Consider the following 13994-nt stretch of genomic DNA (forward strand, 5'->3'; position numbering starts at 1 on the left):
TTGGCCGAATGTTAACAAGGTAGCTGGAAAGAAACTTATCTTGACCGGAATGTTTTAGCTGGAAACCAGATCATGTTTGCCAGGAAATGTTCTAGTTTATTCCATCAGGATATTTATGCCTTAGTTCAACTGGAAAATAGTTAATTGATAATCGGAAATCTTATTGGTGTCACTGGAAAAAGATAGTGGTCGTAATCGGAAAATTAATTTGATGCTAATGGCACTGAGAAAACTGAAAATGTCACAGTGCGCCGAACACGTTCAGACAAGCAACACCCGAGACGCATGGAATGAAATATCATTTACATTAAAATTCAGTTAATGTGTACATGCACGGATCATAAGATTGTACACGCATCAGCAGGATTACCAGCACACCACCTATACAAGAAAACTAAGATTGAGTGTATGTGCTAATGTGCCTCCTTTCAACTGAACTGCAGTCAGACGTCACAGCGGCAGCACTGCAAATGTAAAATTCAAGGAACTTCAGCTGACCTGATGTAACATATAAGAAAGAACTTCTTCAGTTCACCTGCTGTAACATATTGAACAAGAAAATTACGACGTACACAAATGCAGCTTTATATCTAAATATCTAATACACAGTTATAACGTGTGCTTCCAATTGTTTGATCACACAGCTCTTCATCGTAGAGTAACAATTTTGCATTTGCCTCATTTACCAAATTTATGGGTTAGACTGTCAGATTCAATATGTTTTTATCAGGTTGCATATGATTAATATTTGAAGCTGCAGTAATGGCCGGCTGTACACCTTTGGTGAAACTAGTACCAGCAAAATTGGTCAACAAGAATGAATCATTTTTTGTCAACTTCAGGGCCATATTCTAAGACAAATTCAGGTCAGACCATCTCGGTCATTTGGTGCAATTGTGAATAAAAAAATTTCTGTGGATGGGGTCTACGAATCTCCTATGTTCTAGTTAGGGAAGGAGCACAGACAGGGAGTGCTCCCAATTACGTTGCTGCGGATCCTAGCCAAAAATTGGAGAAAAAAAGTAACAGGGATTGGGATGGACTAAGAGCACTTATAATGCCCAAATATACCTGTATGTACTTGCTGAGTGACTCCAACTGATAAATCCTTGCTTCTATGAATGTAGTTGGCGTGGACGTCCAACGCAGCTCTCCTGCAACGCCAGAACCAAAAGATTAGAGCCTGCGCTTACAGTTACAGATATTGCTGCTGCTCCGCATCTTGGAGGCAAGGATGCATGGAGATGCCAGAGTCGCTACGATGAACTGAAAAACTATAATGCCGCAACTGAATCAGCGCAATACCTGCCATTCTCCCCTGATCCGGTCAGAGGCTTCGCTGCTCTTGCCCCGCGCCAGCCAGATCTCGACTCCTTCCTTCAAGCAGACCCTTACCTCCACTCCTTCCTGCCAGATTGGTGATTCGCCGGGATGTGTACCCACCGCCATGCCTAGCAGACTTAGATCGGGATCCACTAGATGGAGATGATGCACGGGGCCACGGTCGATGCAGGAAGCTGCTGCGGTGCTAGCGAGAATATGCATCAATCTGGTGAATAAAGACCAAATAACGAGACGGAGGGGATGTAGTTATACCCCGTCCCAAATCAGAGCGCATCAGGCCCTTCTTCCTCTGATGTGGCGCATGCGCCAGCTCGATCTCACTCCTTCCTTCACGCGGGCCATGAGCGGCGGCGGAGTACTGCCGAAGGGAGGGAGCCAGGGAGGAACCCGAGGCGAGGTTCCGATCCATGGGTTCATCGCCGACGGAGGGTCCCGTCCCCTAGACCATTTTCAGGGATGAGAAACAAACGGAGAGGGGAAAAAATAATCTGGAGATGAAATGGGAAGTGACGAAACTGCTCCATGCCCCACGTGCCCACGATGGCGTTTAATTTTCCTGCAGTAGTACCGTGAAGAGGAAAAGGTGGGCGGCAACGAGTCCGCCGAGAAGACGAGAAGGTGGGCGTCGTGCGAATTCAAAAATATTATAAAAAAATTCGAAAAAAATATGATAAAAAACTAGGTGTTCTTCTGAGCAAATAGAGGACTAGAACACACTCAAATCTAAAATCATTTGCTATGGATAAAATTACATTTTAGTTGAAAAACAAGGTTATTTGTAGTCTAATGAGGTAGAATTATAGTTTTTAGTACCGATGCAGCTTGTCATTTCTCCAGACCCCTCCTCGCTCTATACAAATTACATTTTAGGAATTCTCTATACAAATTGAATTCAAACAAAAAATTCAAACACTGTCACATGAATTGATAACCAATTCAAATCATGTTTGTCTGGATTTAAAAATAACTTTCAATTGGATCAACTAATATCCCTAAAAATTTATAGGAATATCCGCCATAACAAGAATAATAAAAGTCCAGTGTGGCCTAAGAGAGAAATGAAAGTTGTCACATGAAATGACAAGACTTTTAATTGGTAGTTTTTGAAATAATTAAAGAACTTTCACAACCATGGCGGACGACGCGGGGAGGAGAACCGCTTCGCATACCGGTCCCACAAATGGTTTGGAGTTGGCGCGATTTCTAAAATTTCAACTCGGTCACATTCATTTTCCGGTTTGAACCTTAATTTTCCGGTTAGGATCTTTTATCTTTCTGGTTAATTTAATTTTCTTGTCACATAATTCGGCTTTCGGATATGTTATTTTAATTTTCCGATTATGCAGAATAATTTCCGGTTTGAACCTCCTAATTTTCCGGTTGTGGGATGGAGGCTGGTTGAACTTGGATTTTTTCCGATTTAAAGAAGAATTTTCCGGTTTCGGGATAATGTTTTTTCGGTTTCAGCTTGGATCCATAGCTCACACCTGTTTCGATGGGTGGTCAGCGTGCTAAATAACTTATTCAGCACTCTGAGTGCTAAATAGAGAATATATATATATATATATATGTATATATATATAAACAACGCTATTCCATATCCTGAGTATGGAATAGTTATTCCATACCCGACCCAGCCCACGCACGATGCCACGCCGATCGCGTCTGCCGCTAGGGGGCGCCTGGTTTTTTTCTCCGGGTTTTCCTCCCTCGTTGGTTTTTCTCCTCCTCACGATTTTCCTCCACTTCCCCACGCGCACGTCCCTGTCAGTTGCAGGAACTCGCGATCAATTTTGGGATTCATTGTTGGTTGTTTCTCGCCGTCTTTATAACCCCACGTACCAAATATTTCTATTTGCATAGTTATTACTTTGAGTATACTTCATGTGATGTCATGGAGGTGCCTGATTCAGCTAGTATTACGTATTGCCCCAATTCACATAAAAAATAAATTACATTCTTTGGACACAAATAAATTACATGTAACCCCACAAAGTAAACCGAAGTGTATATTTGACAATCTATACATACTCAGAAATTTTATCAATGGAATAATGGCAAAATACCAATTACTACAACCATCATGGACCTCTCCGAAGATCTACTCCAAGGTCCATACATGTGAATGCACAAGCTACAACAAATGCCTGAAAATAAAGACACGCGCCAGTCCCAGAGTGAATCAGATTTCAGTTTTAGACATACTGTCCTTTTTAGGCACTTGATTCTACAAAATAAATTATTTGTTCCGCAGCCTCCTCCCTGATAGTGCATTCATATACAGCCAATTAAATTATTCTTCTCTTAACATTAGCCCAGCAGCATGTCCTGGGCATTGCTGGGCGGCGAAGCACCCACCCCGCAATGTCGTTGTAGCCTGTAGGCCAGTCCTTCACCTCCGCATGTGGCTCCGTCCCAGTCCCAATCCAGTGCTGCCGAATCCGCAGGCTGCCGAACCACCGCAAGATCGCAAACCTATGCAGACTAGCACCAAGTTAGTTTTCTTATCACAAAATATATTTGCATATACGAAATTGCAAACTGAATATAGTGATTTTGTGATTGATTGATCTCAGTTTCAACCTAAAACTGAGTACATTTTGTTATTCCATTGACCATATTTAAACTGAGCACACGATAAGAGTTCATAAAAACTCAATGCATTTAGCTATTTCATTGACCCTGTTTTTATAATTTGGCAGAACTACAATAAACAAAAAGGAAATCAACAACCATCAAGCCAATCAACCATCTCACGTGCAGGTAACAAGCATGCAATCATGCATCTTGCAATCTGCATAAGAGCTAAGAATTATTATTATATGCAAGTTAAAGACAGCCTATACACATTGCGGAAGAGCAAAACAATTATTAATTAACAATAGATGGGCATTGTGTTGCAACAAACCCCATGGATAGGATATACTCAGTTGCATGAACTGGCTGCAGACTTAAGAATTAGTCAACAAATTATTCAGTTTAGATCAGGATAAGTGCAAGAAAAAAATGTTGTTGACACTGGATACACATGGTCAAGCTAATTAATTGATAAAGAACTTGTTCTTTCTACATATCAATTAAGGTATATATAGACACCCCGCAAGCAATCATCCTGAAATGAGACTGAAGATATGAATAAGAAAACACAAATTGGCATTTGAAGAAAAAAGCAGTTATAGGTTCGAATTCTTTGCTTTCAGAGATAAAGGGGTGCATTTTGGGGGGGGAAATCCATCTCACAGCAACCCAGAGATACAGAACAAGTCAAATTACCAACCAAAAATAGTGCATTTTGTGATGGTTGATGAAGCTTCATCCATACCTCTTATGCCACGGTTTACATGAACATAGATAAGGCAGTGGGGTGGACATTAGTGCACAGTCAAAATGTTGGACAGTGTGCATTATATTGACAAGATATGGCAGCAAGTTGCAATTATGAGGTGTGCATCAAATTCATAAGATACAATGATGTGCATATTCAAAGATAAGAATCTCAGCAATATATTTATGGTCTTGCAGCAAGCAAAGTGGCATGCATAATTGTATACTGAAATTTCAGAATACATAAGCATGCAAATGGACAGCAATGTTCATCAGATCTGAGATTTATGAGCATATGAGCAACTACTTGTCACATAATAGGTTCTACTGAGGATGCCATAAAGTGTAACAATCAGAAACCTCAAATCTGAAATATCAACACCTATATACAGATAAAGATAGATAGATTGATACCGGGTATTATGCCCAAAGTTTAATAGGTGCGATCTAAGAAGAGATACTGATAGGATTTCAGGAAACAAAAAGATATTTCTGTAAGGAAACCATGTAATTGACGCCCTGATCTAACCTTTACTGCATAACTTGAACTATTAACAAAAAATATAAATGCAGAGAAGACTGCAGCTTGCTGGACCCATCTCATGCAAGAGGCAGATCAAAATGTTCAGTAGCTGAAGTACAAACTAATGATAATGGGAAACGAGACTAAACCAGCACTGGCAAGCACTACCTGACAGTTTCGCAAGGAGGTCCTGCCATTCAGCATATTGTCGAATGGTCGTTGGCACCAGGGTTAGATCCAGTCATCCCAGCAGGCAGCAGTGGCACCATCTCACCACAATAGGGAGTAAAACAGTAGTCGATTGAAAAAAAAAACAACCAATATCCATCCACACATCCGCCGTGCTCCAATTAAACTAGAGGTTATTAAGATCCTCTCGAAGAATCTTTGATCTGCACGCAATGAGGAAATTAGAATGGGAAACATGCTCGCAGCCTCGCAGGGCACCCTTGGTCGATCTGCGCACCTTGGGGATTTGGTGTGAGGTAGATCAAAGGGCAACTTGCGCAGAGCGAGGAGCTCGACGGGGCACCTAACTCGCTAGAGCATCTCCACGGGAGAAATAGCAAACTGCCGTGGAGAAGATTGGATCCCTAGGATCCATCCAACGCTTGTGTTGCCGTCACCGCCGATGCATAGAAGGGGGCAAGAATCACCGCAGGAGAGTGGCACACGACTGGCGATCAAATCGGAGACTCCCGTCAGAGGAGGCGAGCGGCGCCGGGACGAGAGCGACGACGCAGGAGGTTGGTGCGGCGGCGGGAGGGATTTGGGCCTGGCTGGAAAAAATGTGGCGGTGGGGGGGGCTATCGGAGGAGGCGAGCGGCACGGGAGGAGCGCTACGGCACGGGGAGGGTGCGGCGCCGGGACGGGAGCTGGGCGCTGAGCGGCGCCGGGAAGAGAGCGACGGCGCAGAGGGGGTGCGGCGCCAGGAGGGGATTGGGTGCCGGGACGGGAGCTGGGCGGTGGAGGCGAGCGGCGCTCGGGGGTGGGGGGGTTGGGGTTGGGGCGTGGAGGGCGGCAGCGCCGGGGAACAGGAGCTGGGCGGTTGGGCATGGGGACGGGGGTGGAGGTGGTGGGGGATGTCCGGATGTCGACGCAGACCGGGGCGAACCGGATGCAGAAAACCGGAAGCGGCGATCGGCGACAGGCGGATCAGGTGCGCGGGCCGGGTCGGGTATGGAATAAACTATTCCATACCAGTACTAAATAGAGTATATATATATATATATATATATATATATATATATATATATATATATATAGGACTGATCTATTTAGCATTCCGAGTGTTTAATATTATTCAACGCTCACGGCGGAGCGCCGCCCACAGTCTGGCTGGAGAAAATTACAGTGCAAACGTTAAGGGGTAGTAACAAATGGGTTAATAAGTGATTTTAATGCAGAGTTGGCCACAGAGACACTGAGTTGTCACGGTAATGATAATTATTGCACGTTTGACTATTAGAAATGTCAATAAAGCACCTCTGTCGGAATTTTTGGTGCAATTTTAGTTAACCGGTAATCATGCGCGCAGTCGCCAGACATCCTGACAAGCTAAAATTACACTGTTGACGTGGGTGGGAGTAAAAAGCGCAGCAGCAGCACTTCCAACCAGAGGTCAGCCAAGCTCTAGGACCGTAAAAATCTACTGGTTTGTTCTGAAACCATAAAAACTAGTTGTAGACAATTTTTACAGCTGATTTTTAGCACCATGGATTTCTTGGATCCTCGGGCACCTGCTGAATTCTACACAGTTATACCCTTGGTCTCCCAGGATTATTTCTTGTTTATACGGATAGTTATTATGCTTTACCTATGTGAACACTAAAATACAAGTTAGTTATTACTCCTTGCCTATTCTACATTCCTTTGAACACTAAAATATATCAGGACAGATAAATTACTGTTAGTTGTGTCGAAAAGTAATATTGGTACAATATAGGAATAATTACTACAAGTTGAATTGAAAAGTAATTTGATATTAACTAGTTTTCCTAGAGGAATAATTACTACAAGTTGAATATGAATCAATTACTTATGCATAGTTTTCTTTCAGGAAGCTATAGGGCTTTCAGTGGGAGTATTAATTGCAGCGCGTGATGTTACAACTATAAAAAAAATTTGGAACTATGGACATCATTTGGATGAGAGAAAAATTCCTAAAATGGTAGCTTGAGTACAATGATAAAAAAAATAAGATTTCTAGCTTCTGAAATCGTCATAAACTCATGGACACAGCCATGAACTGCTGTTGTAGCATGCTCGCCGTGCGGTGTATCAAGGAGTAAAAACGAGCACCACCGTGCCTTGGACATCATCAATTGCCTGCTGTTATCCAGATCAAAGGAGTAAAAATACATTCTTAGTTTCTTCTGATGATGCATTAGGAGTAAAAATCTTCAGAACTGATTGTGGTGGATCGAACAAGTATGTAGGTGTGGTTGAACTCACCTCGTTTCCACCAGAGGTTGAGCCGATGGCGGCCAATGGCTCCGACTAGCCGGCAGCGGTGGTGGTCGAGCCCCACCAGGTGGACACCTGAATCATGGCTATGCCCAGTTGACGACGGTGGTGGCATCCCAAATCACAACTTGATGAAGCATCGGGTGAGGCGAGGGGAGAGGGGGATCCGGCGTCATGAGTCTCCAACTGGTCCATCGGAGCCTCTAGGGATGAGCATCTCCAGCGAGTTTGCAGGAGCCCCTAGGTGGTGAGGGAGAGAGGGGATGGCAATTAATGAGGGAGAGAGAAAATTAGGGGAGGAAAAGCCGCAATTGCATTTGCAGCAGGAGGTATTAATGGCAAAATCCTCGAGTTTCCAACCATCCTCGTATTAAAATGGATGATGTTGGCAACATAGACTGTAAAAGGTTCTGCATCTAATTACTCATTTAGATGGGAGTTTTTACTATCTATTGGGTGCCCAGTCAATTTGTTGGAGTTGAAGCGCATTGATTGCGGTGGCTACGTTTCTGCTACGAATTTAAAAAGAGCGGTGCTTTTACTGGCTCGTCGGACGGTGGTGGCGCCGCCGGCGTGCTGAATAATATTCAGCTCATTGGGTACCAAATAGACAATATATATATATATATATATATATATATATAGTGTGTGTGTGTTAAATGTACATGTTTTGACCTACATGTATCCTTTTTTTCATATTGTAACCATTTCAGAAGGTCATACATGTGCTAGTACAAGCCAATTGAAGGGTAAGGAGGCCAGCAAAGGTTGGATTGCCGATAGGGCAAAAGGGGTTGAAAGGACCGTGATGTCGCCTAGAGGGGGGTGAATAGGCGCACCTACAAATTTTCACTCAAACGCAGCGGATAAAATTGTCTATCTGCCAAACCCGGAACTTCCGGGTTTCAAATCCGGAACTTCCGGATTTGGGCTAGACAGTAGGGTGAACTCGGAACTTCCGAGTTCACTCAGAACAGAGTGAACACAATAAAAGTAGTGCTAGTAAATGAAAATAAATTCAAACCCCAATTGTAGAGTCTGCCCAGTTAAGTTCCTTTAGCAGGTTCACACAGATCCTGCACACACAAAACAACAATCTCTCCAAGACACAAGTGTCTAATGGAGAACTCCTCAAATCCACGAGTAAATGTAAATGCAATGAACACAAGGAATTGTTTTACCGAAGTTCAGATTCACCCCGTGCACCCACGTGTGAATCCTAGTCTCCGTTGAGGAAGCTTGTATCGACCCCAAGGTCAAGCTATCTCCTCCTTCCACTATATGCCCATGCGCCCTCGTGGCACAAGATCGGTGCTGCAACAAACTTGCCGCTGCTCACCACAATCCTTGGGAGCTAGCCGGCGACGCCTAGCCATCTAGGAGGCTTCACCTCCAAGAGTAACAAATGCAAGTCACACAAATCACGGCTAATCTCAAGTGCTTAAGGTTTGCTGTGCTCTCTAGTGCTCTCAAGCATTCACTCTCTCAACCCAACTCAAGGATATACACTAATCACACAATCTCACAAAGAGAGGTTGGGGAGAGCTCAACTATGGCTACCAAGCTTCTTGGGACGACCAGCAATGAACTGAATAGAGCCTGGAACAGCAGCCCACCAAGGAGGGGGCTAAGGGGTATAAATAGCTAGTCCCAACAAAGCTAGCCGTTATGTGACAGTTAGAACCCGGAACTTTCGGATTCTACAACCCGGAACCTCCGGGTTTTCAAACCAACTAGCCATTAGGACCACGTGTGCCAAATCCGGAACTTCCGGATTTGCCCTGGCAGTAATGTTAAAATGTGTACGTGAGGCTTTTGTGTCTCTCTCAACTCACGTGGGTTACTTGAGCACTGGGACTAAACCAAAGACCATTGTGATGCATCCCACTTGATAGTACGGCATACCTAAACTCAAGATCAAAGATAAATTACATTTCAACTTCTTGAGCTACTCTTTTTCATCCTATGTCGTGTGTTTATTAAACACAATCTGAGGTGTGCATCCAACTTGGCTTCTTTACTTTGAGCACATCTTCCTTGAGCTAGTGACCTTGAATCTTTGATTTGCATAGGAGTGAAATCCAACTTGATTCACAAGTCACTTTCTTTACTTGAATAATGACACTCTTCAACATAGAGCTCTCCATGACTCTAGGATCTCTGGCCTTTGACCCGTATCGGTTTCTTTGCTCCCCCCAAGCCGTCGCTTGCGTAGCCTCTTGAAACACGCCTCTCGGTCCTCTACCTTTATCCTAGCCGTCCATCTTGAACTCATATTGATTTGTGTCAAGCATGAAATCTTCATTGTCAGTTCGAATTCTCAATTCAATCTTATATACAAGCTTTCCAATTTAAGACATCATATATGCATCAACTCATGTCTCATTCTCTTTTGCCTTGCTTGCTTCTTTAGTTAATAACCATTTATCACATGTGACAAGATCTTCCACATTTGAGATTATGCATAAGCATATCACATCTCATTCACAAAACCTTTACTTGTCACTTTAAATCCCATTTTAAACCGAAACAAGCCTTCTCATATTAGAGCTTTTATATCAACCATGAATACCTTGCTCTATTTTTCTTTTCTTGTTTTGCTTGTCACATACACATTTTACCAATGGGATAAACACACTTGCTTGCAACACATGAGCCATCTCATTTAGTACCCATTACTTAATTAAATACCTGCTCATGATCTCATGCAAACAAGTTAGTCCTTTAATTGTGTTGTCAATCAATACTCCAAAACCCACTAGGGGCTTAGATGCTCTTTCAGGGGTACTCAAGTCCAATCCAGTCATGGGAGCAAAAAAATTGAAAGATCAGCTTGAGCGACAATTTCCAATCAAACTATCATATAATAAGGTGTGGGAAGGAAGGCAACTTGCTCTGGAAGGACTTCATGGCACTTGGGAAGACAGTTTCAAAATGTTGTGGAATTTCAAAGTGGAGTTAGAAGCAATGTGTCCTGGCAGCATAGTGGAGATTGCTTGCAAGAAGAAGAAAGATGGCCGAGTCTACTTCTCTAGGATGTTTGTTGCAATCAAAGCATGTGTGGATGGATTCCTTGCTGGATGCAGGCCGTATCTTGGAGTTGACTCCACTCATCTCACCGGTAAATATAATGAACAGCTAGCTGCAGCAACGGCAATTGATGGTCATAATTGGATGTATCCGGTGGCATATGGGATTTTTTACAAGGAGACAAAGGCTGATTGGACTTGGTTTTTGATGCAATTGAAGAGAGCAATTGGAACACCTCATGGACGGACCATCCACACTGATGCTTGCAAAGGTTTAGAGACAGTTGTCCACAAAGTTTTCCAAGATGAAGTTGAACATAGAGAGTATTTTAGACACCTAATGCAGAATTTTAGAAAGCATTTTGAAGGAGATGTGTTGAAATACATGTGGCCATGTGCTTGGGCATGTACTGCTAGAAGGCATAAGTGGCTTTGGGACAAAATTGTAGAGAATTGTCCAGGTGCTGTTCCTTGTTTGGAAGCAGAGCACAAACAGATCTGGTCACGTGCTAAGTTCTCAGGAGAATGCAAGGTTGATTATGTCAATAACAACATAACATAATGCTTCAACAATTGGATTATAGAGGCTAATGGTTTGCATGTGGATGCCCTTATGGACACAATCAGGGGGATGATCATGGAAAAGATAGCAGTGAGGCAACATATAGCCGATAGACTTGAAGGACCAATTCTTCCTAGTGTTATCAATGAGCTGAAGATGAAGAGTAGAAATTTGAAGTACACAATCAAGGGCAGTGGTGGGCTAAAGGCCGAGGTATCTGGATTGACTAAGGACAACTATCCTTGGAGGCATGCTGTGGATCTTGATATGAAAACATGCTCATGTGGTCAGTGGCAAATTTCAGGTAAACCTTGCACCCATGCTATCTCCTTCATTGGTTCACTCAGAAGGGTTAAACAACAGGACTATGTGCACGATTACTACTCACTTGTGCATTTCAAGGCTACATATCAGTTTGTGATTAATCCAATGGTTGACAAATTAGAATGGCGTGTGGCTAATCCTGGTTTTGAGATGTTGCCTCCAAAGCTAGAAAGGTCTGCCGGTAGGCCAAGAGTGAAAAGGATCAAGAGTCGAGGTGAGCCAGGTAAAAGGGGACCTTACCAATGCAAAAGATGCTTCCAGTTTGGTCATATTGAGAAGGGTTGTCGTGAGCCCCCTACTGAACTTGGTGCTGAATTACCACCTCCATTTCCTCCCAAATCTAGGTAAGCTGAAACTTTCTTTCAATTATGTTTCCATTTTGTTACTATGAAATCTCTATATGGCTACATAATGGCTTGACTAAATTGTTGCTGTGTAGGAAGAGGAAAGGAGAAGCTAGTACTTCAACAACCAAGAAGACTTCCAAAAAGTCCAAGAAGGCTGGTACATCAAGCAACACTACTTCCTTAGTGGCCCAAGCAGCATCAACCCCCTCCACTAGCGTAGTCTCCGAAGCAGCAGTTAGTGCAGGACCAATAACAAGAAGGATGGCAGCTTCTATTTCTACTCCAACGAGACCTTCAGCTTCACCATTGAGTCCAGGGCCCACGACCAGAAGAATGGCTGCACAACTAGACATATCACCCGGAGGCATTGCTAGGAGGCGAATCATAAGCTAAGCATGGCTGCTGTGTTGTATTGTTAGTGCAAAAGTTGTGTGTGTTGTATTGCTGTCCTAAAACAATTATGTATCAAACTGTTAGTGTGATGAAGTGACTAGATGCTTCCTGTTTGTGAGGGGATCTCTTGTGTAACATACATGGATCCAGACCACTTGTTTTTGTGAATTGCTTGGCTTTTGTATGTGTTAACATGAAGCACTAGTTGTAGTTGGTAATTTCCCGTGCATATGTTGCCATTGATAATGTTATTTTGTTGAAATGGTGCAAGTATTAGCCATGTGCTTCTTTCTCATGTCCTGTGCATGTTTTCATGTGAAAAAATGGTTTGGAGGTATATATGTCCAAGTTAACAGACCCAGATTTGAAATCTAACAGAATGCTAAGTTTGGGTAACGTTGCAACCTTTCAGTGGTATTTTATGGGGGCTCAAGCTTTCGGTGGTATTTTACGGAGATCGCAATCTTTCAGTGCTACAGAACCAATTTTCCCGTTAATTAGTTGTTTATGTAGCGTCAACATTGCCGCCGGAAGGTTAGTGGTGCCATGAAGGAAGGTTAGTGGGTGCTCCAGCATTTCTACCACCGACCTCACCTCATGAGAGTACAGTTCTCTCATACTAAATCAGCACCAGCCACCAGCTACCAGCCAGTTAGTAGTACTGTTCTCTCATAACAAATCAGCACCAGCCATCAGTCACAAGCCCACAACCAAGCGAACACAGCGAAGAAAGTCCAAAAAAAGCATGGTTGGGGGGAGCAGCAGCATGTGCCATAAAATCGTGACACGTAAGATCTCAGCTTGACTAACCATGTCGAGAGGGGCCTGTTGGCGGGCGCTGCGCTGGACAAAGGCGAGGTGGTCACTTCCATGGGGTGCGGCTATGCGCAAGAGCAGCAGCATGTGAACTGCTGCTGGTTGCCGAAGAGCAAACGCAAGTGACGTACCGATGCAGGTGTTGTTGACGTTGGCATAGGTAGTCTAACATGTGACGAGCTCGTGTCTATGTGTTTATTTGCGAGTGATGCAGCAATAAAAATCTGAGTGATTTTCTTGTTATTTTTTTCATTCGATTTTTAATCTATGTCGTACATTCGTATCCGTTACCACCCCTACCTCTACCACTACCGGCCAGGTTGCGCCAGCGCCGTGGCGCTCATGGACCGCGGCACCAGGAATTGGAAGGAGACAGGGTGTGGCCAGCTAATTTTGGCCGGCACTGGTAGTTTTGCTCGGCTCGACATGAAGAAAATGTAGTGAGGAAGAAGGAAGAGGAAAGGGGGCGCTGGGGAAGGGGATAAGGCCGTAGTGGCAAAGAGCGCCGGTAAGGAGGAGCGACGGGAGGCAAAAAAAAGGAAAAACAAACAGCGCCTGGGTTTGAACCACGGGCGATGGGTGCTGGTGCGCGGGGGAGAGGGAAGCGGGGGAGCAGGGGACTGTGGTGTTGAGGCACATGATCTGCCTTTGATGTGAGTTGAAGCTCCAAGGGATGAATCCTAGACGTAGATTTCAATGGAGCTGTAATCGTGGATACAATTTTCTGGGTGTACAGCGGTTTGACTCCTCAGTGGGGACGTTTGGCTCGGTGGACATAGCGTAATTTAATTCTTGCTTTAGTGGTGGGATTAGTAACGAGTAGTTGACTCTGGTCAGGTATTTTTCAATCGGGTCCTCGCATTCTC

The 13994-nt window shown here is 43.8% G+C and overlaps 2 long non-coding RNA genes across 5 annotated transcripts; both read right to left on the bottom strand.

The window, feature by feature from the left end:
- Positions 1-282: 282 nt before the first annotated feature.
- Positions 283-1901, bottom strand: LOC120661420. 4 transcript variants are annotated; one of them, XR_005669889.1, is made up of 4 exons: positions 1597-1901; positions 1306-1520; positions 1072-1154; positions 283-498 (listed from the first exon to the last, which is right to left on the bottom strand). It is a non-coding gene; the product is annotated as an uncharacterized LOC120661420 (long non-coding RNA). The 4 variants fall into 4 exon arrangements; XR_005669890.1 differs by having other exon boundaries at positions 1306-1517; positions 1597-1898; XR_005669887.1 differs by having other exon boundaries at positions 283-464; positions 1597-1898.
- Positions 1902-3279: 1378 nt separating this feature from the next.
- On the bottom strand, positions 3280-6067 carry LOC120661421. The gene is made up of 2 exons (XR_005669891.1): positions 5360-6067; positions 3280-3819 (listed from the first exon to the last, which is right to left on the bottom strand). It is a non-coding gene; the product is annotated as an uncharacterized LOC120661421 (long non-coding RNA).
- Positions 6068-13994: the final 7927 nt, after the last annotated feature.

Source organism: Panicum virgatum, chromosome 2N, assembly GCF_016808335.1.
Source record: "Panicum virgatum strain AP13 chromosome 2N, P.virgatum_v5, whole genome shotgun sequence".
Lineage (NCBI taxonomy): Eukaryota > Viridiplantae > Streptophyta > Magnoliopsida > Poales > Poaceae > Panicum > Panicum virgatum.